Source organism: Coregonus lavaretus (genome assembly GCF_964263955.1).
Source record: "Coregonus lavaretus genome assembly, contig: HAP1_SCAFFOLD_3147, whole genome shotgun sequence".
NCBI lineage: Eukaryota > Metazoa > Chordata > Actinopteri > Salmoniformes > Salmonidae > Coregonus > Coregonus lavaretus.
In genome coordinates, this window is record NW_028157941.1 from 21,177 (window position 1) to 47,500 (window position 26,324).

At 46.0% G+C, this 26,324-nt stretch overlaps 1 pseudogene across 1 annotated transcript in view; it reads right to left on the reverse strand.

Moving 5' to 3' along the window:
• Nucleotides 1-1,595: 1,595 nt before the first annotated feature.
• Nucleotides 1,596-26,324, reverse strand: part of LOC311124625 (transmembrane protein 198-like) — a 25,032-nt pseudogene continuing 303 nt past the window's right edge. The window contains exons 2-6 of the transcript in view: nt 13,896-14,131; nt 12,766-12,959; nt 10,981-11,126; nt 2,985-3,270; nt 1,596-1,751 (exon numbers count right to left, since the gene is read on the reverse strand). The product of the transcript in view is annotated as a transmembrane protein 198-like (transcript). The remainder of the gene's footprint in view (nt 1,752-2,984; nt 3,271-10,980; nt 11,127-12,765; nt 12,960-13,895; nt 14,132-26,324) is intronic.

The window sequence follows — 26,324 nt, forward strand, 5'->3', positions numbered from 1 at the left end:
GTAAACAAGTCAAAGCAGTAGACACACCTTTCTGTGGTGAGATGCATTGAAAGTAGAGGGAGCGACCCACCTAGACATCACTGGTACTGACCCCACCTAGACATCACTGGTACTGACCCCACCTAGACATCACTGGTACTGACCCCACCTAGACTTTCTCCTTTCACAGCACAGACTGGGTCTAATGGACTTGTTGAGGGTACATATGTATCTTATTCTATGGCAGGTAATGTTTTTTTCCCCCCCCATGAATCTTCATGTTCAGACTGATCTCCAGAGGCGAGCAGCCAATGAGTGTGAGAAAGTTTACAAAATCCCAATCCGCCCACAGCATACAGACAATCTCCCAGCACTCAGACACAAACACTCAATCTATGTAGGAGTAAATGCATTACAAAGACAGGAGAGGAGAGACAGCATGTGATTTGGACTGTCACACCCCCCCACAGGACCAGTAAAGTAAAAATAATATAGTAGCTTTAAAAGTAACATCCCTTCCTCATGTTTCAAATCCGTTCAAATGAACACGGCCATAATGAGATGAACGGGTTAAAACAAGACTTAGCGGCGGGGCTAATAATGGACAGCCTGGTGCGAATCAGGATCAGTCGACGAGGGCAGTAGGCACACAACAACAAATCAACACTGAGCCCACGTCACAGCAGGCCACCTCAGCAGGCCACCTCAGCAGGCCACCTCAGCAGGCCCCCTCAGCAGGCCACCTCAGCTGTAAAGACATACTGTATGAAGTCTTTCCAGGTTAAGTTGTAACCCTTCAAAGCCAGATGTCCAGCTGGTAACTTCATAATCTATACAGCAGGGTCAGGCAACTAGATTCAGCCACCACGGGACACGTTTTGGATGGTCAGGAGCCGGAGCTTTATTATAATCATTACAAACAGACCACAACTAAAGCCCAAAAATAAAATTGCTTTTGAAAATAATAATCATTTCATGCCTTGATTACATTGAAACACGATCACATCATTTTTTATTTTTTATTCGTGGGAATACTTATGAACACATTTCCTAAATTAAACAAATGTTTTGCTGAATTCCTGGTGATTTTAGTCTTTATTTTTTTCATTTTTTTTTCAAAAACTAAACCACCTCCCAAAGAACTTTGGGGGCCCCCAAAAAAATGACTTGTGGGTATTGTATTGACCTACATTTTATGGGAAAGTGTAACACTTCAAAAATAGATGTCTTGAAGACTTCAGTCAGTGCTTCCTTGCACCGTTAAGAGCTGAGACGTAGGAACCACAGCCCAAATAAACCACAGTTTAAGGATGGAATGTAAGAGAGGAGAGTGGAGGACATCAACAACCTTTCATTTCCCCCTCAGAATGAATTAGTCCAAGGTTCAAAGGTCAATCTCAATCTGGACCCTGATATGCTTTCGGGGTGGAATGTAAGAGAAGGGAAGGGACGACATCAACTTCTATATGCACCTCAGAAAACATTGGTGCAGAGATTAACGTTCAAACCAGACACTGAAGTACATTTTCTGAACAATTCATGGACAGACAGCACCACTCCAGACCACTACGGTGCATTGTCATTGTCACACAAAGGATATGAAGGCATTGTCATTGTCACACCCGTACAGCCGGTCCATTGGGGGCGGTCAGGGGTACTTGGGATCCACAGTCGTAGTCTCGGTCAGCCATGTGGTGCCTGGCCATGGGCCTGCCGCTGTGAGGGTACCCCCGTCTGGCCACCTGTCTGTCCCTGAAACTAGAGATGTAACTCTGAGGAGGGAGAGGGAAAGAAGAAGGGGGAGGTAGGGAGAGAGGGGGAGGTAGGGAGAGAGAGAAAGAGAGGGGGAGAGGGAGGGAGGGAGGGAGGGGAGAGGAAGAAGGAGGGGAGGGGAGGAGAGGGGGAGGTGAGGAGAGAGAAAGGGGGAGAGGTAAGAAGAGAGAGAGAGAGAGAGAGAGAGAGAGAGAGAGAGAGAGAGAGAGAGAGAGAGAGAGAGAGAGAGAGAGATAGAGAGAGAGAGAGAGAGAGAGAGAGGGAGAGGGAGGGAGAGGGATGAGAGGGAGGGAGGGAGACGGAGGGAGGGACGAGAGAGGGAGAGATGGAGAGAGAGGGAGAGGGAGGGAGAGAAAGGGGAGGGAGGGAGAGAGAGGGAAAGGGAGAGAGAGAGGGAGAGGTAGGGAGAGAAAGATGGGTAGAGAGAGAGAGGGAGAGGGAGGGGTAGAGCGAGAGGTAAGGAGAGAGGGAGAGGGAGAGATGTAGAGAGAGGGAGAGGGAGGAAAGCGAGAGAGAGAGAGAGAGGGAGAGCGGGAGAGAAGGAAAGGGAGAGAGAGAGGGAGAGGGAGAGGTAGGGAGAGAGAGATGGTGAGAGGGAGAGGGAGAGGTAAGGAGAGAGGGAGAGGGAGAGATGGAGAGAGAGGGAGAGGGAGGGAGCGAGAGAGAGGGAGGGAGGGAGAGGGAGAGGGAGGGAGAGAGAGAGAAGGAGGGAGAGAGAGGGAAAGGGAGAGAGGGAGAGGGAGTGAGAGAGAGGGAGAGGTAGGGAGAGAGAGAGGGGGGAGGGGGAGAGGGAGGTGGAGAGGTAGAGGTAAGGAGAGGGAGAGAGAGGGAGAGAGAGAGAGAGAGGGAGGCAGAGGGAGAGAGGGAGGGAGGGGAGAGGGAGGAAGAGTGTTTGTCCAGAGCCAAGAGACACAGACAGTGATTGACATAGATGAGAGAGAGGAAGACAGATGAAGATAGATAAAGACAGGTACAGTTTTCCAGAAGATATTGAGAGGCACACATACACATTTACAGACACTGAAATAGACACAAATATACATTGACAGACATATCGACAGCCGTTGAGACAAGCAATTAGATACAGACAGTCTCTGTCTCTCTGCCTGTCTGCATCCCAAATGGCCCCCCTATTCCCTATAGTGTACTGCTTTTTTTTGCCAGGGGCCCTTATGGAAAAGGGTGCCATTCGGGACTCACACAGGCAGAGAGACAGAGAGCCAGGGTCTTACAGGCGAGAGCCGTCCCCATCGAAGCGTCGGGTGTGGTTTGGTTTCCTGTGGTAGGTGAAAGGCTCAGGGAGGAGGGGTTTGGTGGTGGTGGTAGGTGGAGGGTAGGTAGGAGGAGGAGGGCGGTGGTACTGTTGATGCTGGAGGTGCCCCGTCTGCTTCTGCTGTTGCTGCTGCTTCGGTCTCTTCTTCTTCTTCTTCTTCATCATCCTCACGTCTTTCTGCGTCCTCTCTTCCTTCTGCTGGATCCTCATCAACTGGACCCTCCGCTGCTGTCGACTGAGAAACACTGGAAAGAGAGAGACAGGAGGAGAGGATGAGAGAGGGAGGGTAGAGAGAGAGAGAGAGAGAGAGAGAGAGAGAGGGAGAGAGAGAGAGGGAGAGAGAGAGAGAGAGGGAGGGTAGAGAGAGAGAGAGAGAGAGAGAGAGAGAGAGGGAGAGAGAGAGACATGAGGAGAGGATGAGAGAGGGAGGGTAGAGAGAGAGATCGAGAGATGAAAGGTAGAGAGAGAGAGTGGGGGGGGGATAAGAGACAGAGGCAGAGAGATAAATATGTAGACAGTCTGAATCCTCCTCATCTTCCATCCAACATCACAAATAGCACATCCCCCATTCATACAGCATACAGAGAAAGAAAACCTCCTCTTCCATCATTCATACAGCATCCCTCTTTTCACATCGTTCAAAACACAATTATCCACCCAGCAGGATGTCTGGGGATATTGAAAATGACAACATATTGTGTTGTGTCCCAAATGGCATCCTATTCTCTACATAATGAAGTACTTTTCACCATTTGGGACGCAGACATTGTGCTGCAGCACAAACAGAATCCTAAAATGTTATGACACCCTCCCCATGAAGCATATGACTGATAATTATGTTCCCTGTTCATTATCAACTGCAGCAGGACTAATAATAATGTTCCCTGTTCATTATCAACTGCAGCAGTACTAATAATACTGTTCCCTGTTCATTATCAGTAGCAGCAGGACTAATAATACTGTTCCCCGTTCATTATCAGCAGCAGGACTAATAATACTGTTCCATGTTCATTATCAGTAGTAGCAGGACTAATAATACGGTTCCCTTTTCATTATCAACTGCAGCAGGACTAATAATACTGTTCCCTGTTCATTATCAACTGCAGCAGGACTAATAATACTGTTCCCTGTTCATTATCAGCATCATAAGGACTAATAATACTGTTCCCTGTTCATTAAAAGCAGCAGCAGGAATAATAATACTGTTCCCTGTTCATTATCAGTAGCAGCAGGACTAATAATACTGTTCCCTTTTCATTATCAGCATCATCCGGACTAATAATACTGTTCCCTGTTCCTTATCAGTAGCAGCAGGACTAATAATACTGTTCCCTGTTCATTATCAGCAGCAGCAGGAATAATAATACTGTTCCCTGTTCATTATCAGTAGCAGCAGGACTAATAATACTGTTCCCTGTTAATTATCAAATGCAGCAGAACTAATAATAATGTTCCCTGTTCATTATCAGCAGCAGGACTAATAATACTGTTCCCTGTTCATTATCAGCAGCAGGACTAATAAAACTGTTCCCTGTTCATTATCAACTGCAGCAGGACTAAAATTACTGTTCCCTGTTCATTATCAGCATCATCAGGACTAATAATACTGTTCCCTGTTCATTATCAGCAGCAGCAGGACTAATAATACTGTTCCCTGTTCATTATCAACTGCAGCAGGACTCATAATACTGTTCCCTCTTCATTATCAGCAGCAGGACTAATAATACTGTTCCCTGGTTATTATCATTATCATCAGGACTAATAATACTGTTCCCTGTTCATTATCAGCAGCAGCAGGACTAATAATACTGTTCCCTGTTCATTATCATCATCATCAGGACTAATAATACTGTTCCCTGTTCAATATCAGCAGCAGCAGGACTAATAATACTGTTCCCTGTTCATTATCAGCAGCAGCAGGACTAATAATACTGTTCCCTGTTCATTATCAGCATCATCAGGACTAATAATACTGTTCCCTGTTCATTATCAACTGCAGCAGGACTAATAATACTGTTCCCTGTTCATTATCAGCATCATCAGGACTAATAATACTGTTCCCTGTTCATTATCAACTGCAGCAGGACTAATAATACTGTTCCCTGTTCATTATCAGTAGCAGCAGGACTAATAATACTGTTCCCTGTTCATTATCAGTAGCAGGAATAATAATACTGTTCCCTGTTCATTATCAGCAGAAGGAATAATAATACTGTTCCCTGGTCATGATCAGTAGCAGGACTAATAATACTGTTCCCTGTTCATTATCAAATGCAGCAGGACTAATAATAATGTTCCCCGTTCATTATCTGCAGCAGCAGGACTAATAATACTGTTCCCTGTTCATTATCAGCAGCAGGACTAATAATACTGTTCCCTGTTCATTATCAACAGCAGCAGGACTAATAACACTGTTCCCTGTTCATTATCAAACGCAGCAGGACTAATAATAATGTTCCCTGTTCATTATCAAACGCAGCAGGACTAATAATACTGTTCCCTGTTCATTATCAGCAGCAGGACTAATAATACTGTTCCCTGTTCATTATCAACTGCAGCAGGACTAATAATACTGTTCTCTCTTCTTATCAGCAGCATGACTAATAATACTGTTCCCTGTTCATTATCAGCAGAAGGAATAATAATACTGTTCCCTGTTCATGATCAGTAGCAGGACTAATAATACTGTTCCCTGTTCATTATCATCATCATCAGGACTAATAATACTGTTCCCTGTTCATTATCAGTAGCAGCAGGACTAATAATACTGTTCCCTGTTCATTATCATCATCATCAGGACTAATAATACTGTTCCCTGTTCATTATCAGCAGCAGGAATAATAATACTGTTCCCTGTTCATTATCAGCAGAAGGAATAATAATACTGTTCCCTGGTCATGATCAGTAGCAGGACTAATAATACTGTTCCCTGTTCATTATCAAATGCAGCAGGACTAATAATAATGTTCCCCGTTCATTATCTGCAGCAGCAGGACTAATAATACTGTTCCCTGTTCATTATCAGCAGCAGGACTAATAATACTGTTCCCTGTTCATTATCAACAGCAGCAGGACTAATAACACTGTTCCCTGTTCATTATCAAACGCAGCAGGACTAATAATAATGTTCCCTGTTCATTATCAAACGCAGCAGGACTAATAATACTGTTCCCTGTTCATTATCAGCAGCAGGACTAATAATACTGTTCCCTGTTCATTATCAACTGCAGCAGGACTAATAATACTGTTCTCTCTTCTTATCAGCAGCATGACTAATAATACTGTTCCCTGTTCATTATCAGCAGAAGGAATAATAATACTGTTCCCTGTTCATGATCAGTAGCAGGACTAATAATACTGTTCCCTGTTCATTATCATCATCATCAGGACTAATAATACTGTTCCCTGTTCATTATCAGTAGCAGCAGGACTAATAATACTGTTCCCTGTTCATTATCATCATCATCAGGACTAATAATACTGTTCCCTGTTCATTATCAGCAGCAGGACTAATAATACTGTTCCCTGTTCATTATCATCATCATCAGGACTAATAATACTGTTCCCTGTTCATTATCAGTAGCAGCAGGACTAATAATACTGTTCCCTGGTCATTAACATTATCATCAGGACTATGTAGAGAGATCCTCTCTACATTTTCTTCATCTGTTTCTGCTGCTAAGGCCACCTTCTACCACTCTAAATTCCAAGCATCTGCCTCTAACCCTAGGAAGCTCTTTGCCACATTTTCCTCCCTCCTGAATCCCCCCCCCCCCCCCCCCCCCTCCTCTCTCTCTGTGGATGACTTCGTCAACCACTTTGAAAAGAAGGTTGACGACATCCGATCCTCGTTTGTTAAGTCTAATGACACTGCTGGTCCTGCTCACACTGCCCTACCCTATGCTTTGACTTCTTTCTCCCCTCTCTCTCCAGATAAAATCCTGCGACTTGTGACTGCAGGCCGCCCAACAACCTGCCCGCTTGACCCCATCCCCTCCTCCCTTCTCCAGACCATCTCCGGTGACCTTCTCCCCTACCTCACCTCGCTGATCAACTCATCCTTGACCGCTGGCCATGTCCCTTCCGTCTTCAAGAGAGCGAGAGTTGCTCCCCTTCTCAAAAAACCAACACTCGACCCCACTGATGTCAACAACTACAGACCAGTATCCCTTCTTTCTTTTCTTTCCAAAACTATTGAGCGTGCCGTCTTTAGCCAACTCTCTTGCTATCTCTCTCAGAATGACCTTCTTGATCCAAACCAATCAGGTTTCAGGACTGGTCATTCAACTGAGACTGCTCTTCTCTGTGTCACGGAGACTCTCCGCACTGCTAAAGCTAACTCTCTCTCCTCTGCTCTTGTCCTTCTAGACCTGTCTGCTGCCTTTGATACTGTGAACCATCAGATCCTCCTCTCCACCCTCTCCGAGCTGGGCATCTCCGGCGCGGCTCACTCCTGGATTGCGTCCTACCTGACCGGTCGCTCCTACCAAGTGGCGTGGCGAGAAGCTGTCTCCGCACCACGTGCTCTCACCACTGGTGTCCCCCAAGGCTCAGTTCTAGGCCCTCTCCTTTTCTCCCTATACACCAAGTCACTTGGCTCTGTCATATCCTCACATGGTCTCTCCTATCATTGCTACGCTGACGATACACAACTAATCTTCTCCTTTCCCCCTTCTGATAACCAGGTGGCGAATCGCATCTCTGCATGTCTGGCAGACATATCAGTATGGATGACGGATCACCACCTCAAGCTGAACCCTGGCAAGACGGAGCTGCTCTTCCTCCCGGGGAAGGACTGCCCGTTCCATGATCTCGCCATCACGGTTGACAACTCCGCTGTGTCCTCCTCCCAGAGTGCGAAGAGCCTAGGCGTGACCCTGGACAACACCCTGTCGTTCTCCGCCAACATCAAGGCGGTGACCCGCTCCTGCAGGTTCATGCTCTACAACATTCGGAGAGTACGACCCTGCCTTACACAGGAAGCGGCACAGGTCCTAATCCAGGCACTTGTCATCTCCCGTCTGGACTACTGCAACTCGCTGTTGGCTGGCCTCCCTGCCTGTGCCATTAAACCCCTACAACTCATCCAGAATGCCGCAGCCCGCCTGGTGTTCAACCTTCCCAAGTTCTCTCACGTCACCCCCCTCCTCCGCACACTCCACTGGCTTCCAGTTGAAGCTCGCATCCGCTACAAGACCATGGTGCTTGCCTATGGAGCAGTGAGGGGAACGGCACCTCTGTACCTTCAGGCTCTGATCAGTCCCTACACCCAAACGAGGGCATTGCGCTCATCCACCTCTGGCCTGCTGGCTCCCCTTCCTCTGCGGAAGCATAGTTCCCGCTCAGCCCAGTCAAAACTGTTCGCTGCTCTGGCACCCCAATGGTGGAACAAGCTCCCTCACGACGCCAGGACAGCGGAGTCACTCACCACCTTCCGGAGACATTTGAAACCCCACCTCTTTAAGGAATACCTGGGATAGGATAAAGGAACCAATTTGTGAGTCGCTCTGGCTAAGAGCGTCTGCTAAATGACGTTAATGTGCCCTTGAGCAAGGCACTTAACCCTAATTGCTCCTGTAAGTCGCTCTGGATAAGAGCGTCTGCTAAATGACTAAAATGTAAAATGTAAAAATGTAAATAATACTGTTCCCTGTTCATTATCAGTAGCAGCAGGACTAATAATACTGTTCCCTGGTCATTAACATTATCATCAGGACTAATAATACTGTTCCCTGTTCATTATCAGTAGCAGCAGGACTAATAATACTGTTCCCTGTTCATTATCAGCATCATCAGGACTAATAATACTGTTCCCTGGTCATTAACATTATCATCAGGACTAATAATACTGTTCCCTGTTCATTATCATTATCATCAGGACTAATAATACTGTTCCCTGTTCATTATCAGCATCATCAGGACTAATAATACTGTTCCCTGTTCATTAACATTATCATCAGGACTAATAATACTGTTCCCTGTTCATTATCAGCAGCAGCAGGACTAATAATACTGTTCCCTGTTCATTATCAGTAGCAGCAGGACTAATAATACTGTTCCCTGTTCATTATCAGCAGCAGCAGGACTAATAATACTGTTCCCTGTTCATTATCAGTAGCAGCAGGACTAATAATACTGTTCCCTGTTCATTATCAGCAGCAGGAGGATATTTGTGTCATATCGGCTGCTCTCTCACAGCCAGGGAGGTATATGTCAGTATATCCACCTAATGAAGTCCCTTATGCCCCCTCTCACCCCTCCTCACCCCCTTAACCATCCTCGCTGCATCTCGTTGTCTCTCCCTGCCCTTCACCCCATCTCACCCTTCTCTCTTCCTCTCTTCCTCACCGGCTAACTGCCCCTTCACCCCTCTGCCCCCCCCCCTTACCCCCCCCTCACCGGCTCGCTGCCCCCTCATCCCTCTGCCCCCCCTCACCAGGCTGTTACTATGACAACCACCAGATTCCAACCACAGCATCACAACCAAAGCTTCCTTCCCTCTCTTGATTTAGAGCACATGCTTTGATCACAAGCCATCACATGTTCACAGATTAATCACATAATGTGTGACTTCTTGTTAAAGCGTCATTATATTGTAGAACCTCATTCTCTGACATCGCTGATTCTGTGGCGGTATATTAGCCTACCTCCAACCTCACACTCCCACACACAATAATCACACTTTAGGCCGGTTAGACCCAGATTAAGCCTAGTCCTGGCCCCATTGGTTTGTAGTCTTGGACTTGGCTTAAAGTAACTGTCCAGTCAAAATACTCACTTTTAAAAGTTTGTATTCTGTTAACTCATACCCAAATAATGTTGTTGACTCATCCTATACTCGTATTTGTGGCCATAGCATGAATAGGAGAAAAAAAAAACACTTCAAAAACCCCACCTCAAACTTTTATCTCACAGAGACCGTTTAAAAAATACTATTTCCTCATAGAGGATGTTCTACTCCTGAGTAGGATGAGCTGGCCAATCAGTGGTCTAGAGTAGGATGAGCTGGCCAATCAGCGGTCTAGAGGAGGATGAGCTGGCCAATCAGCGGTCTAGAGGAGGATGAGTTGGCCAATCAGCGGTCTAGAGGAGGATGAGCTGGCCAATCAGCGGTCTAGAGGAGGATGAGCTGGCCAATCAGCGGTCTAGAGGAGGATGAGTTGGCCAATCAGCGGTCTAGAGGAGGATGAGCTGGCCAATCAGCGGTCTAGAGGAGGATGAGCTGGCCAATCAGCGGTCTACTCGCATTAAGATTTTTTATGACCGATATACGCGCATACAATTCTGTTGTTGGGGTACGCGCACACCATTCCAACAGAGAAAAGCTGCTTTTTAACATATTAATTACCATTTTTTGGAAGGAAAAGTCTTTCACTCATATTGTAAGTAATTATAGGTCATATTTCATGGAAATCTGGAAACACTGGACAGATACTTTAATCATGACTAGGTTCAAACTTGGTATGACAATGACCACAGCTGGCAAGACTGCACCAACAGATCTATCACTCACCCTCAGTGTGGGAGTATCCCTCTGTTAGGGTTAAAGGTCAGGGATCAGACTCACCCTCAGTGTGGGAGTATCCCTCTGTTAGGGTTAAAGGTCAGGGATCAGACTCACCCTCAGTGTGGGAGTATCCCTCTGTTAGGGTTAAAGGTCAGGGATCAGACACCCTCAGTGTGGGAGTATCCCTCTGTTAGGGTTAAAGGTCAGGGATCAGATTCACCCTCAGTGTGGGAGTATCCCTCTGTTAGGGTTAAAGGTCAGGGATCAGACTCACCCTCAGTGTGTGAGTATCCCTCTGTTAGGGTTAGGGTTAAAGGTCAGGGATCAGACTCACCCTCAGTGTGTGAATATTCCTCTGTTAGGGTTAGGGTTAAAGGTTAGGGATCAGACTCACCCTCAGTGTGGGAGTATCCCTCTGTTAGGGTTAAAGGTCAGGGATCAGACTCACCCTCAGTGTGTGAATATCCCTCGGCGGTGACCTTCCATTGGATGAGGACCCCCAGCAATGCCAGGACAGGCCACACCCCCATGATGACCCAGGTGAACCAGCAGAGAGGACGGGGCGGAGCCACCTTGATCCTCTCCAATATGTATCTGTAATATCATATAGTCAAGGAGTAAGAGGGGGTGTATGTTGGCCAAACCCCTGAGCTGCCTTATTGCTATTTTAAACTGGATACCAACATAAATAGAACAGTATGTATTTTTGCGTCATACCCGTGGTATATTGTCTGATATACACAGGGTTGAAATGCTGTGTCAGCCAATCAGCATCAGGGACTCAAGCTACCCGGTTTATAATATGCACTTGCCTATAATTGTAAAAGAAGGTTCAGGACGGCAGTTTAATTCCCTTCAAAAGCTGAACATTCTTTCACAATCCTAGGACTAAGCAGACTCCTTCAGCGGTCTAGACAACTTCTGAAATCTTGGTTAGAGCACCACCACACCACAGACAGTATAATCTATGCTCTTTAGACAGTTTTTTCCCAAAGCCACTTACAGTAGTGCGTGCCTACATTTGCATACATTTGCATACATTTTCATACGGGTGGCCACCGTGGAAATCGAATTTCATATGGGTGGCCCCACGATCCTGGCGTTGGAAGCACCACGCTCTACCAACTGAGCCACAGAGGAGACGAGAGAAGAGGAGGAGAGGTGAGGGGTGAGGAGAGGTGTGGGGTGAGGAGAGGAGGGGTGAGGAGGTGAGGGGTGAGGAGGTGAGGGGTGAGGAGAGGAGGGGTGAGGAGGTGAGGGGTGAGGAGAGGAGGGGTGAGGAGGTGAGGGGTGAGGGGTGAGGAGAGGAAGGGTGAGGAGAGGAGGGGTGAGGAGGTGAGGGGTGAGGGGTGAGGAGAGGAAGGGTGAGGAGAGGAGGGGTGAGGAGGTGAGGGGTGAGGAGGTGAGGGGTAAGGGGGTGAGGAGAGGAAGGGTGAGGAGGTGATGGGTGAGGAGAGGAGGGGTGAGGAGGTGAGGGGTGAGGGGGTGAGGAGAGGAAGGGTGAGGAGGTGATGGGTGAGGAGAGGAGGGGTGAGGAGAGGAGGGGTGAGGGGGTGAGGGGTGAGGAGGTGAGGAGAGGAGGGGTGAGGAGGTGAGGGGTGAGGAGAGGAGGGGTGAGGGGGTGAGGGGTGAGGAGGTGAGGGGTGAGGAGAGGAGGGGTGAGGGGGTGAGGGGTGAGGAGAGGAGGGGTGAGGAGGTGAGGGGTGAGGAGAGGAGGGGTGAGGGGGTGAGGGGTGAGGAGGTGAGGGGTGAGGAGAGGAGGGGTGAGGAGGTGAGGGGTGAGGAGAGGAGGGGTGAGGGGGTGAGGGGTGAGGAGGTGAGGGGTGAGGAGAGGAGGGGTGAGGAGAGGAGGGGTGAGGGGGTGAGGGGTGAGGAGAGGAGGGGTGAGGAGGTGAGGGGTGAGGAGAGGAGGGGTGACGGGGTGAGGGGTGAGGAGGTGAGGAGAGGAGGGGTGAGGGGGTGAGGGGTGAGGAGAGGAGGGGTGAGGGGGTGAGGGGGTGAGGGGTGAGGAGAGGAGGGGTGAGGAGGTGAGGGGTGAGGAGAGGAGGGGTGAGGGGGTGAGGGGTGAGGAGAGGAGGGGTGAGGAGGTGAGGGGTGAGGAGAGGAGGGGTGAGGGGTGAGGGGGTGAGGGGTGAGGAGAGGAGGGGTGAGGAGGTGAGGGGTGAGGAGAGGTGAGGGGTGAGGAGGTGAGGGGTGAGGAGAGGAGAGAGCACTAACTACAGCACCAACATACCTGACCAGAGCGAACAGCTCGAGGAAGTAGTCCACAGTGACGGTGATGACAGCGGAACCAAACACAGCGGTGGAGAGGGTGGTGAAGAAGCGCTGCCATTGGAGGGTGAGGACAGCGAACAGCATGCCTGACCCCAACAACACCCCCAGGGGCAGCCACACCGTCCGGGGGTGGTGGAATTCCTCCATCACTACCTGCATGGGGATTCAATCAATCAATCAATCAATCAAATTAACTTTATTGTCCCCATAAGGAAACTTGGTATGCAAGCAGGGTTAACGTGAACATAACATTCACGTTATTATTAGGAACACCTTCCTAATATTGAGTTGCACCCCCCTTTTGCCCTCCGAACAGCATCAATTCATCGGGGCATGGATTCTACAAGGTGTCAAAAGCATTCCACAGGGATGCTGGCCCATGTTGACTCCGATGCTTCCCACAGTTGTGTCAAATTGGCTGGATGTCCTTTGGGTGGTGGACCATTCTTGAAACACACGGGAAACTGTTGAACGTGAAAAACCCAGCAGTGTTGTAGTTCTTGACACACTCAACCCGGTGCACCTGGCACCTACTACCATACCCCGTTCAAAGGCACTTAAATCTTTTGTCTTGCCCATTCACCCTCTGAATGGCACACGTACACAATCCATGTCTCAATTGTCTCAAGGATTAAAAATCCTTCTTTAACCTGTCTCCTCCCCCTTCATCTACACTGACTGAAGTGGATTTAACAAGTGGCATCAATAAGGGATCATAGCTTTCACCTGGATTCACCTGGTCAGACTATGTCATGGAAAGAGCAGGTGTTCCCAATGTTTTGTACACTCACTGCATTCACGTTAACTCAGTGTACACAGAGTGTATAAAAAATAGATTTGTGTGGTTACGGGATATGGACGTTTATCACAAACTAGGCAACAGGGCCCATATTCATAAAGCATATCAGAGAAGGAGTGGTGATCTAGGATCAGTTTAGCCTTTTAGATCATAAGGAACAATATAATCCTAGATCAGCACTCCTATTCTGAGATGCTTGATGAATATGACCCTGAACTTTATAGATCTAAATCTAATCTAAATCTATTATTATTATTATTATTATTATTATTATTCAAAATAATTCTTACAAGTGAGGCGATACCCAGCAGTAATCCCAGCAGCAGCCCCACCATGAAGAGTCCCACAGAGCGCACCAGCATGGTGACCAAGCCACAGAGGGTACCGATGCCCAGGCCGATGCCCACCGAGGCCTCCACACTCAGCTGGGTGTCCAAGACACGCTCCTTATAACACAGCAGAAAGATGACGACGGAGCCTAACATCAAGCCTGTTAGGAACATCACCGCCTTGAAACAACGGTAGCCTGAGAGGAGGACAGGAGAGAGAGAGAGAGAGAGAGACAGGAGACAGGTTAGAGAACATCACCGCCTTGAAACAACGGTAGCCTGAGAGGAGAGAGAGAGAGACAGGAGACAGGTTAGAGAACATCACCGCCTTGAAACAACGGTAACCTGAGAAGAGGACAGGAGAGAGAGAGAGAGACAGGAGACAGGTTAGAGAACATCACCACCTTGAAACAACGGTAGCCTGAGAGGAGAGAGAGAGAGACAGGAGACAGGTTAGAGAACATCACCACCTTGAAACAACGGTAACCTAGAGAGGAGAGAGAGAGAGACAGGAGACAGGTTAGAGAACATCACCGCCTTGAAACAACGGTAACCTAGAGAGGAGAGAGAGAGAGACAGGAGACAGGTTAGAGAACATCACCGCCTTGAAACAACGGTAGCCTGAGAGGAGGACAGGAGAGAGAGAGAGAGAGAGACAGGAGACAGGTTAGAGAACATCACCGCCTTGAAACAACGGTAGCCTGAGAGGAGAGAGAGAGAGACAGGAGACAGGTTAGAGAACATCACCGCCTTGAAACAACGGTAACCTGAGAAGAGGACAGGAGAGAGAGAGAGAGACAGGAGACAGGTTAGAGAACATCACCACCTTGAAACAACGGTAGCCTGAGAGGAGAGAGAGAGAGACAGGAGACAGGTTAGAGAACATCACCGCCTTGAAACAACGGTAGCCTGAGAAGAGGACAGGAGAGAGAGAGAGAGACAGGAGACAGGTTAGAGAACATCACCACCTTGAAACAACGGTAACCTAGAGAGGAGAGAGAGAGAGACAGGAGACAGGTTAGAGAACATCACCGCCTTGAAACAACGGTAACCTGAGAAGAGGACAGGAGAGAGAGAGAGAGACAGGAGACAGGTTAGAGAACATCACCACCTTGAAACAACGGTAACCTAGAGAGGAGAGAGAGAGAGACAGGAGACAGGTTAGAGAACATCACCGCCTTGAAACAACAGTAACCTGGAGAGGAGAGAGAGAGAGACAGGAGACAGGTTAGAGAACATCACCGCCTTGAAACAACGGTAGCCTGAGAAGAGGACAGGAGAGAGAGAGAGAGACAGGAGACAGGTTAGAGAACATCACCACCTTGAAACAACGGTAACCTAGAGAGGAGAGAGAGAGAGACAGGAGACAGGTTAGAGAACATCACCGCCTTGAAACAACGGTAACCTGGAGAGGAGAGAGAGAGATAGGAGACAGGAGACAGACAGACAGGTTAGAGCCTGCAGGACAGACAGACAGGTTAGAGCCTGCAGGACAGACAGACAGGTTAGAGCCTGCAGGACAGACAGACAGGTTAGAGCCTGCAGGACAGACAGATTAGAGCCTGCAGGACAGACAGACAGATTAGAGCCTGCAGGACAGACAGACAGATTAGAGCCTGCAGGACAGACAGACAGATTAGAGCCTGCAGGACAGACAGACAGGTTAGAGCCTGCAGGACAGACAGAGAGCATGAAGATGATAACTGAGCCTAGTTATAAAAAGATTGGCTAGTCAGACCATTACTACTGTTCCAGCCGGCTGATAGCTGTTGTTACTTTGGTAGTGTAAAGCGTAGCACAGAGGATTTTAGACCAACCTTTACTTGGCGATACTTCCTCAATTCCGGAGTTGGAAGACAACACATATTTTCTAAACTTCCATGTCTAGTTGAAGGTGGTTTGTTTGAAAATTGTATTTTATTAAATTAAATATTATTTTTGCTTCATGAAGTAATCCCAACAATGTATACGCCACCATCTTGTCTATTTCAGATCTTCTCATTGGTCAAGACAGGTGAGTGTCATTCAACACAATGCTTCATTCTTCTCATTGGTCAAGACAGGTCAGTGGCATTCAACACAATGCTTCATTCTTCTCATTGGTCAAGACAGGTCAGTGGCATTCAACACAATGCTTCATTCTTCTCATTGGTCAAGACAGGTGAGTGGCATTCAACCAACGCTTCATTTCTGAGTTGCGCTCATGACATGCAGCACATTGGGGTGGAGACCCACCTGTCTCAATCAATGAGATAAGATTTTAAATAGACAAGATGGCAGCATACACATTGTTGAATTTTTATTTAATAAAGGAGCATTTTCAAATTCGAACGAACATGCGTCGTCTTCCAACTCAGGAATTGAGGAAGTATCGCCAAGTAAAGGTTGGGTTTAAAATCCGCTTTACACTACCTACGTAACATCGGCTATCAGCCGGCTGAAACAGTAGTAATGGTCTGACTAGCCAATCTTTTTATAACTAGGTTGAGCCAAACATTAAGCCCATAGGGCCCTGCTCAAACGTAGTGCACTATATAGGGAATAGGGTGCCATTTGGGATGCAGTCATTGACTCTCTCTGACCTGCCTTTACAGTCATGCTGAGAGCTAAAGAGACAGGCCACTGGCGAGAGATGAGAGAGAGAAGAGAAAAAGTGAAATCCAGAAAGAGAAAAGCGGAAAAGCTATACTCCGCAGTGCCGAGTGGGTTGGGAGAAGGAGGTTGAATAATAAGTCGATATCTGCTACAGCTGAGTTGACCTGGTTATGCTAATCCTTTGTAACAATGAACCCTGAAGCTTATATTTTATAGCAGTTATTCCTTTAAATAACGAACAGTCAAAAGAGCGCTTATTAAGGGAGAGAGAGAGAGAGAGAGAGAGAGAGAGAGAGAGAGAGAGAGAGAGAGAGAGAGATGGGGAGAGAGAGAGAGAGAGAGAGAGAGAGAGAGAGAGAGAGAGAGAGAGGAGGGATGGCAGTTATGTAGAGAACCACTTATAGGATACAGCCTGCTACTCTTATGAAGGATACAGCCTGCTACAGAGCAGGCTGTATCCTTTATAGAGAGTAGCAGGCTGTATCCTTTATAGAGAGTAGCAGGCTGTATCCTTTATAGAGAGTAGCATGCTGTATCCTTTATAGAGAGTAGCAGGCTGTATCCTTTATAGAGAGTAGCAGGCTGTATCCTTTATAGAGAGTAGCAGGCTGTATCCTTTATAGAGAGTAGCAGGCTGTATCCTTTATAGAGAGTAGCAGGCTGTATCCTTTATAGAGAGTAGCAGGCTGTATCCTTTATGAGAGTAGCAGGCTGTATCCTTTATAGAGAGTAGCAGGCTGTATCCTTTATAGAGAGTAGCAGGCTGTATCCTTTATAGAGAGTAGCAGGCTGTATCCTTTATAGAGAGTAGCAGGCGGTATCCTTTATAGAGAGTAGCAGGCTGTATCCTTTATAGAGAGTAGCAGGCTGTATCCTTTATAGAGAGTAGCAGGCTGTATCCTTTATAGAGAGTAGCAGGCTGTATCCTTTATAGAGAGTAGCAGGCTGTATCCTTTATGAGAGTAGCAGGCGGTATCCTTTATAGAGAGTAGCAGGCTGTATCCTTTATAGAGAGTAGCAGGCTGTATCCTTTATAGAGAGTAGCAGGCTGTATTCTTTATAGAGAGTATCAGGCTGTATCCTTCATGAGAGTAGCAGGCTGTATCCTTTATAGAGAGTAGCAGGCAGTATCCTTTATAGAGAGTAGCAGGCTGTATTCTTTATAGAGAGTAGCAGGCTGTATCCTTCATGAGAGTAGCAGGCTGTATCCTTTATAGAGAGTAGCAGGCTGTATCCTTTATAGAGAGTAGCAGGCTGTATCCTTTATAGAGAGTAGCAGGCTGTATCCTTTATAGAGAGTAGCAGGCTGTATTCTTTATAGAGAGTAGCAGGCTGTATCCTTCATGAGAGTAGCAGGCTGTATCCTTTATAGAGAGTAGCATGCTGTATCCTTTATAGAGAGTAGCAAGCTCTATCCTTTATAGAGAGTAGCAGGCTGTATCCTTTATGAGAGTAGCAGGCTGTATCCTTTATAGAGAGTAGCAGGCTGTATTCCTTTATAGAGAGTAGCAGGCTGTATCCTTTATAGAGAGTAGCAGGCTGTATCCTTTATAAAGAGTAGCAGGCTGTATCCTTTATAGAGAGTAGCAGGCTGTATCCTTTATAGAGAGTAGCAGGCTGTATCCTTTATAGAGAGTAGCAGACTGTATCCTTTATAGAGAGTAGCAGGCTGTATCCTTTATAGAGAGTAGCAGGCTGTATCCTTTATAGAGAGTAGCAGGCTGTATCCTTTATAGAGAGTAGCAGGCTGTATCCTTTATAGAGAGTAACAGGCTGTATCCTTTATAGAGAGTAGCAGGCTGTATCCTTTATAGAGAGTAGCAGGCTGTATCCTTTATAGAGAGTAGCAGGCTGTATCCTTTATAGAGAGTAGCAGGCTGTATCCTTTATAGAGAGTAGCAGGCTGTATTCTTTATAGAGAGTAGCAGGCTGTATCGTTTATGAGAGTAGCAGGCTGTATCCTTTATAGAGAGTAGCAGGCTGTATCCTTTATAGAGAGTAGCAGGCTGTATCCTTTATAGAGAGTAGCAGGCTGTATCCTTTATAGAGAGTAGCAGGCTGTATCCTTTATGAGAGTAGCAGGCTGTATCCTTTATAGAGAGTAGCAGGCTGTATCCTTTATAGAGAGTAGCAGGCTGTATCCTTTATAGAGAGTAGCAGGCTGTATTCTTTATAGAGAGTAGCAGGCTGTATCCTTCATGAGAGTAGCAGGCTGTATCCTTTATAGAGAGTAGCAGGCTGTATCCTTTATAGAGAGTAGCAGGCTGTATCCTTTATAGAGAGTAGCAGGCTGTATCCTTTATAGAAAGTAGCAGGCTGTATCCTTTATAGAGAGTAGCAGGCTGTATCCTTTATAGAGAGTAGCAGGCTGTATCCTTTATAGAGAGTAGCAGGCTGTATCCTTTATAGAGAGTAGCAGGCTGTATCCTTTATAGAGAGTAGCAGGCTGTATCCTTTATAGAGAGTAGCAGGCTGTATCCTTTATAGAGAGTAGCAGGCTGTATCCTTTATAGAGAGTAGCAGGCTGTATCCTTTATAGAGAGTAGCAGGCTGTATCCTTTATGAGAGTAGCAGGCTGTATCCTTTATAGAGAGTAGCAGGCTGTATCCTTTATAGAGAGTAGCAGGCTGTATCCTTTATAGAGAGTAGCAGGCTGTATCCTTTATAGAGAGTAGCAGGCTGTATCCTTTATAGAGAGTAGCAGGCTGTATCCTTTATAGAGAGTAGCAGGCTGTATCCTTTATGAGAGTAGCAGGCTGTATCCTTTATAGAGAGTAGCAGGCTGTATTCCTTTATAGAGAGTAGCAGGCTGTATCCTTTATAGAGAGTAGCAGGCTGTATTCTTTATAGAGAGTATCAGGCTGTATCCTTCATGAGAGTAGCAGGCTGTATCCTTTATAGAGAGTAGCAGGCTGTATCCTTTATAGAGAGTAGCAGGCTGTATTCTTTATAGAGAGTAGCAGGCTGTATCCTTCATGAGAGTAGCAGGCTGTATCCTTTATAGAGAGTAGCATGCTGTATCCTTTATAGAGAGTAGCAAGCTCTATCCTTTATAGAGAGTAGCAGGCTGTATCCTTTATAGAGAGTAGCAGGCTGTATTCTTTATAGAGAGTAGCAGGCTGTATCGTTTATGAGAGTAGCAGGCTGTATCCTTTATAGAGAGTAGCAGGCTGTATCCTTTATAGAGAGTAGCAGGCTGTATCCTTTATAGAGAGTAGCAGGCTGTATCCTTTATAGAGAGTAGCAGGCTGTATCCTTTATGAGAGTAGCAGGCTGTATCCTTTATAGAGAGTAGCAGGCTGTATCCTTTATAGAGAGTAGCAGGCTGTATCCTTTATAGAGAGTAGCAGGCTGTATTCTTTATAGAGAGTAGCAGGCTGTATCCTTCATGAGAGTAGCAGGCTGTATCCTTTATAGAGAGTAGCAGGCTGTATCCTTTATAGAGAGTAGCAGGCTGTATCCTTTATAGAGAGTAGCAGGCTGTATCCTTTATAGAGAGTAGCAGGCTGTATCCTTTATGAGAGTAGCAGGCTGTATCCTTTATAGAGAGTAGCAGGCTGTATCCTTTATAGAGAGTAGCAGGCTGTATCCTTTATAGAGAGTAGCAGGCTGTATCCTTTATAGAGAGTAGCAGGCTGTATCCTTTATAGAGAGTAGCAGGCTGTATCCTTTATGAGAGTAGCAGGCTGTATCCTTTATAGAGAGTAGCAGGCTGTATTCCTTTATAGAGAGTAGCAGGCTGTATCCTTTATAGAAAGTAGCAGGCTGTATCCTTTATAGAGAGTAGCAGGCTGTATCCTTTATAGAAAGTAGCAGGCTGTATCCTTTATAGAGAGTAGAATGCTGTATCCTTTATAGAGAGTAGCAGGCTGTATCCTTTATAGAGAGTAGCAGGCTGTATCCTTTATAGAGAGTAGCAGGCTGTATTCTTTATAGAGAGTAGCAGGCTGTATCCTTTATAGAGAGTATCAGGCTGTATCCTTTATAGAGAGTAGCAGGCTGTATCCTTTATAGAGAGTAGCAGGCTGTATCCTTCATGAGAGTAGCAGGCTGTATCCTTTATAGAGAGTAGCATGCTGTATCCTTTATAGAGAGTAGCAAGCTCTATCCTTTATAGAGAGTAGCAGGCTGTATCCTTTATGAGAGTAGCAGGCTGTATCCTTTATAGAGAGTAGCAGGCTGTATCCTTTATAGAGAGTAGCAGGCTGTATCCTTTATAGAGAGTAGCAGGCTGTATCCTTTATAGAGAGTAGCAGGCTGTATCCTTTATAGAGAGTAGCAGGCTGTATTCTTTATAGAGAGTAGCAGGCTGTATCCTTCATGAGAATAGCAGGCTGTATCCTTTATAGAGAGTAGCAGGCTGTATCCTTTATAGAGAGTAGCAAGCTCTATCCTTTAAAGAGAGTAGCAGGCTGTATCCTTTATTGAGAGCAGCAGGCTGTATCCTTTATAGAGAGTAGCAGGCTGTATCCTTTATAGAGAGTAGCAGGCTGTATCCTTTATAGAGAGTAGCAGGCTGTATCCTTTATAGAGAGTAGCAGGCTGTATCCTTTATAGAGAGTAGCAAGCTCTATCCTTTATAGAGAGTAGCAGGCTGTATTCTTTATAGAGAGTAGCAGGCTGTATCCTTCATGAGAGTAGCAGGCTGTATCCTTTATAGAGAGTAGCAGGCTGTATCCTTTATAGAGAGTAGCAGGCTGTATTCCTTTATAGAGAGTAGCAGGCTGTATCCTTTATAGAGAGTAGCAGGCTGTATCCTTTATAGAGAGTAGCAGGCTGTATCCTTTATAGAGAGTAGCAGGCTGTATTCTTTATAGAGAGTAGCAGGCTGTATCCTTTATAGAGAGTAGCAGGCTGTATCCTTTATGAGAGTAGCAGGCTGTATCCTTTATAGAGAGTAGCAGGCTGTATTCCTTTATAGAGAGTAGCAGGCTGTATCCTTTATAGAAAGTAGCAGGCTGTATCCTTTATAGAGAGTAGCAGGCTGTATCCTTTATAGAGAGTAGCAGGCTGTATCCTTTATAGAGAGTAGCAGGCTGTATCCTTTATAGAGAGTAGCAGGCTGTATTCTTTATAGAGAGTAGCAGGCTGTATCCTTCATGAGAGTAGCAGGCTGTATCCTTTATAGAGAGTAGCAGGCTGTATCCTTTATAGAGAGTAGCAAGCTCTATCCTTTATAGAGAGTAGCAGGCTGTATCCTTTATAGAGAGTAGCAGGCTGTATCCTTTATAGAGAGTAGCAGGCTGTATCCTTTATAGAGAGTAGCAGGCTGTATTCTTTATAGAGAGTAGCAGGCTGTATCCTTCATGAGAGTAGCAGGCTGTATCCTTTATAGAGAGTAGCAGGCTGTATCCTTTATAGAGAGTAGCAGGCTGTATTCCTGTATAGAGAGTAGCAGGCTGTATCCTTTATAGAGAGTAGCAGGCTGTATCCTTTATAGAGAGTAGCAGGCTGTATCCTTTATGAGAGTAGCAGGCTGTATCCTTTATAGAGAGTAGCAGGCTGTATCCTTTATAGAGAGTAGCAGGCTGTATCCTTTATAGAGAGTAGCAGGCTGTATCCTTTATAGAGAGTAGCAGGCTGTATCCTTTATAGAGAGTAGCAGGCTGTATCCTTTATAGAGAGTAGCAGGCTGTATCCTTTATAGAGAGTAGCAGGCTGTATCCTTTATAGAGAGTAGCAGGCTGTATCCTTTATAGAGAGTAGCAGGCTGTATCCTTTATAGAGAGTAGCAGGCTGTATCCTTTATGAGAGTAGCAGGCTGTATCCTTTATAGAAAGTAGCAGGCTGTATCCTTTATAGAAAGTAGCAGGCTGTATCCTTTATAGAAAGTAGCAGGCTGTATTCTTTATAGAGAGTAGCAGGCTGTATCCTTTATAGAGAGTAGCAGGCTGTATCCTTTATAGAGAGTAGCAGGCTGTATCCTTTATAGAGAGTAGCAGGCTGTATCCTTTATAGAGAGTAGCAGGCTGTATTCCTTTATAGAGAGTAGCAGGCTGTATTCCTTTATAGAGAGTAGCAGGCTGTATCCTTTATAGAGAGTAGCAGGCTGTATCCTTTATAGAGAGTAGCAGGCTGTATCCTTTATAGAGAGTAGCAGGCTGTATCCTTTATAGAGAGTAGCAGGCTGTATCCTTTATAGAGAGTAGCAGGCTGTATCCTTTATAGAGAGTAGCAGGCTGTATCCTTTATAGAGAGTAGCAGGCTGTATCCTTTATAGAAAGTAGCAGGCTGTATCCTTTATAGAAAGTAGCAGGCTGTATTCTTTATAGAGAGTAGCAGGCTGTATCCTTTATAGAGAGTAGCAGGCTGTATCCTTTATAGAGAGTAGCAGGCTGTATCCTTTATAGAGAGTAGCAGGCTGTATCCTTTATAGAGAGTAGCAGGCTGTATCCTTTATAGAGAGTAGCAGGCTGTATCCTTTATAAGTGTGACATTATTTTATTATCCTGTCACATAAGCTAAAGTCTTGCCTGATTATATATGTCCAGACATTTATTAACTCCCATTTATTATGAGAAGCACATGTATTGACTGTTATTGATGTGGGGATATTTATCATGTGGAATATATTACCTGAATGTGTTTGAATATCTTTTTCATACCTTTATTGAAGTTGATTGTCAATTAGATAATTGGTATGGTTTGTGATGCATTCTGGGTAATGAGTATTGCTACAAGAAAGCATGTCATTTCTTTGTTAGACAGAGACATACAGGTTAAGGACGGCATGCTGCCGGGTCCAGGTATGATTGAAGCCGTGCGTTCCTTTTGATAGAGGTATGTTCTTTGTTGCTCTTTGACCGGTTTTGTTATTTTGTAATGATTGTATTTTTTTGTGGCGCATGGCATTATCTCCACGGTTGCTAATAAAAAGCCTCGCTCTGGCAAAATAAAAGTTTCATCATTATTATTCACCCAAATAATGATGGCAGAAATTCCTGAAAACCCAGTCACAGTGAGGAGTGCAGGCAAATTCCTACAAGATGGAGGTCAGCAATGTGGCAGATTGAGTTGCAGGACGCTGCTAACTACTGGTGGTGCTGGCTAAACTGGCGAGGACGACCGGATCTGGGCGGCTGCTGAGCTCGTTGAGTGCATCATCAAGGACTTCCCAATAGCCGCGGCAGCGCTGGGCAGATGCCTACCCGGCCACGAATCCGTTGGCGAGGCTGGGCCAGGTGGAGCCAACGGTCCCTAGTGGAGGTGCTGGAGGTCGACATGCCAATAGAGGGGGGGGCTGTCCCTGAGCCTTATGTGACAGAGGTCAGAGGTCAATCGTCGCATTTCCTCCCTTCTCCTTGGAAAAGCACTAAACAAGTTATGGATGTACCACTTCCCTTGAAATGAAGGCTGTCCAATGCATTTCAACAAAGACACTGGTGTCTTTGACCTCTGGGCGGCAGGTAGCTTAGTGGGTAAGAGCGTTGAGCGTTGTGCCAGTAACCGAAAGGTCGCTGGTTCTAATCCCCGAGCCGACTAGGTGAAAAATGTAAATGTAATGGTGTTTTGCTGATGTACAACCAGGCTGAAAGTTATCAGGCATTACAAAAAAGAGGAGCTTAGCTGATATTTGACCTGACCAGAGTGCCGACATTGCACTGAAGTAGGCCTACACAGGTAGAACAGAAGAATGAGCATCATCACCTGAAAAACCGACCTCCACTGAGCTGCTCGGCGGTTGGAGGGTGTGTCCTCCCATTTCAGAAGAGTCCGTTTGTAGAGCAGGAACATGGGAATCAGGACGGCCATGTTCAGTTTTGGACTGCCAGTACCCCCAGCAGAACCATGGACAGCTTCAGGTCTAGGGCACAGCTCAGTATTGTCAGGACCAGTAAGAGATAGCGGGAGAGGCATATTAGAGACAACATATAGAGACTCCACCCCACCACCATCCATCAACTCCGCAGTAAACGCCATGTTTTTGTTATTTTTGTTATTTTGTAATGATTGTATTTTTGGCGCCTGGTATTATCTTCACAGTTGCTATATAAAAAGCCCCCCCCCCGCTCTGGGCAAGGAAAGTCCATCTACTTCATCAGCCTCCTCACTGTTAAAATCCTACCGCTGGGCACTTCTCACAATAACGCCGTAACAAATGGTTCCCTATTTCCTACATAGCGCACTACCTTTGCCCAGGGCCCTATGGGCAATACGATTCCATTTGGGACACATCCCAAGTCTTCTATGTTCGTTAGTGAATGTGTTCTGTCTTCCTCCACCGCAGGGCTTCACCATAACATTATTATCTGGGTGTAATCAAGCATGAATACAGCTGAGGCCCAAAGAACTGAACTCCTCCTCCTCTCTTCCTGTCTTTCTCTAATCTCCTCTCCTCTCCTCTCCTCTCCTCTCCTCTCCTCTCCTCTCCTCTCCTCTCCTCTCCTCTCCTCTCCTCTCCTCTCCTCTTCCCTCCTCTCTTCTCTTCTCTTCCCTCCTCTCTTCTCTTCCCTCCTCTCTTCCTCCTCCTCCTCTTCCTCTCCTCTCCTCTCCTCTCCTCTCCTCTCCTCTCCTCTCCTCTCCTCTCCTCTCCTCTCCTCTCCTCTCCTCTCCTCTCCTCTCCTCTCCTCTCCTCTCCTCTCCTCTCCTCTCCTCTCCTCTCCTCTCCTCTCCTCTCCTCTCCTCTCCTCTCCATTGTGAACCAGGTTACAGTCTTCTCTTGATACAGTACAACACTAGGTGAAATAAACTAACAGAGGCGTAACGATACAGTACTTCCTCTCTGTCTCTATCACAGACGGAGAACCACAACCCTGGAGAGATGACAGCTGTTATGTCATTAGTTATAAAACAACAGCAATTAGCTGAGATTGTGCACTCTGATTTGAGACTGTGACAGTGTTTTATCCACATTAAAAACATGCTGTTTTGGTGTTTAACGTAGATAATAATTGACAATCTCAACATGTTCCGTTTGTTGTGGATTTGCAGGTTGCTGCTGAGGAGTTAAGATGAACTAAAAGATTACTCTGATGGAAAATGGACAACACACATGACATTCTACATTACAGATCTCTATGGTCTTGCCAGAGAAGCAGGTTGTGTTAGCTTAGCTCTGTTGTAAATCTGTAACAGGGTTATCATCTTACCAGAGAAGCAGTATGTGATATCTCTATGGTCTTACCAGAGAAGCAGTATATGATATCTCTATGGTCTTACCAGAGAAGCAGTATATGATATCTCTATGGTCTTTTCCAGAGAAGCAGTATATGATATCTCTATGGTCTTACCAGAGAAGCAGTATATGATATCTCTATGGTCTTACCAGAGAAGCAGTATATGATATATCTATGGTCTTACCAGAGAAGCAGTATATGATATCTCTATGGTCTTACCAGAGAAGCAGTATATGATATCTCTATGGTCTTTTCCAGAGAAGCAGTATATGATATCTCTATGGTCTTACCAGAGAAGCAGTATATGATATCTCTATGGTCTTACCAGAGAAGCAGTATATGATATCTCTATGGTCTTTTCCAGAGAAGCAGTATATGATATCTCTATGGTCTTACCAGAGAAGCAGTATATGATATCTCTATGGTCTTACCAGAGAAGCAGTATACAGTCTGACTCTTAGTAACAATAGTAGCAAAAGTAATCGGCGCTCTCAACTCAAGTAGTGTATATACTGGACTATCAGAAAGGCTTTGGGTGCCGGGTTCACACATGCATAATGAAAATAAGGAAAACTCGCACTCACTGGAATCCCTTTTGCAGTTTTAATGGATGTAAGCAGCAGCAGAGGTCAGCATATGGAAGCGTTTCGGCCACAGCCTTCGTCAGCGTTTTTAACGC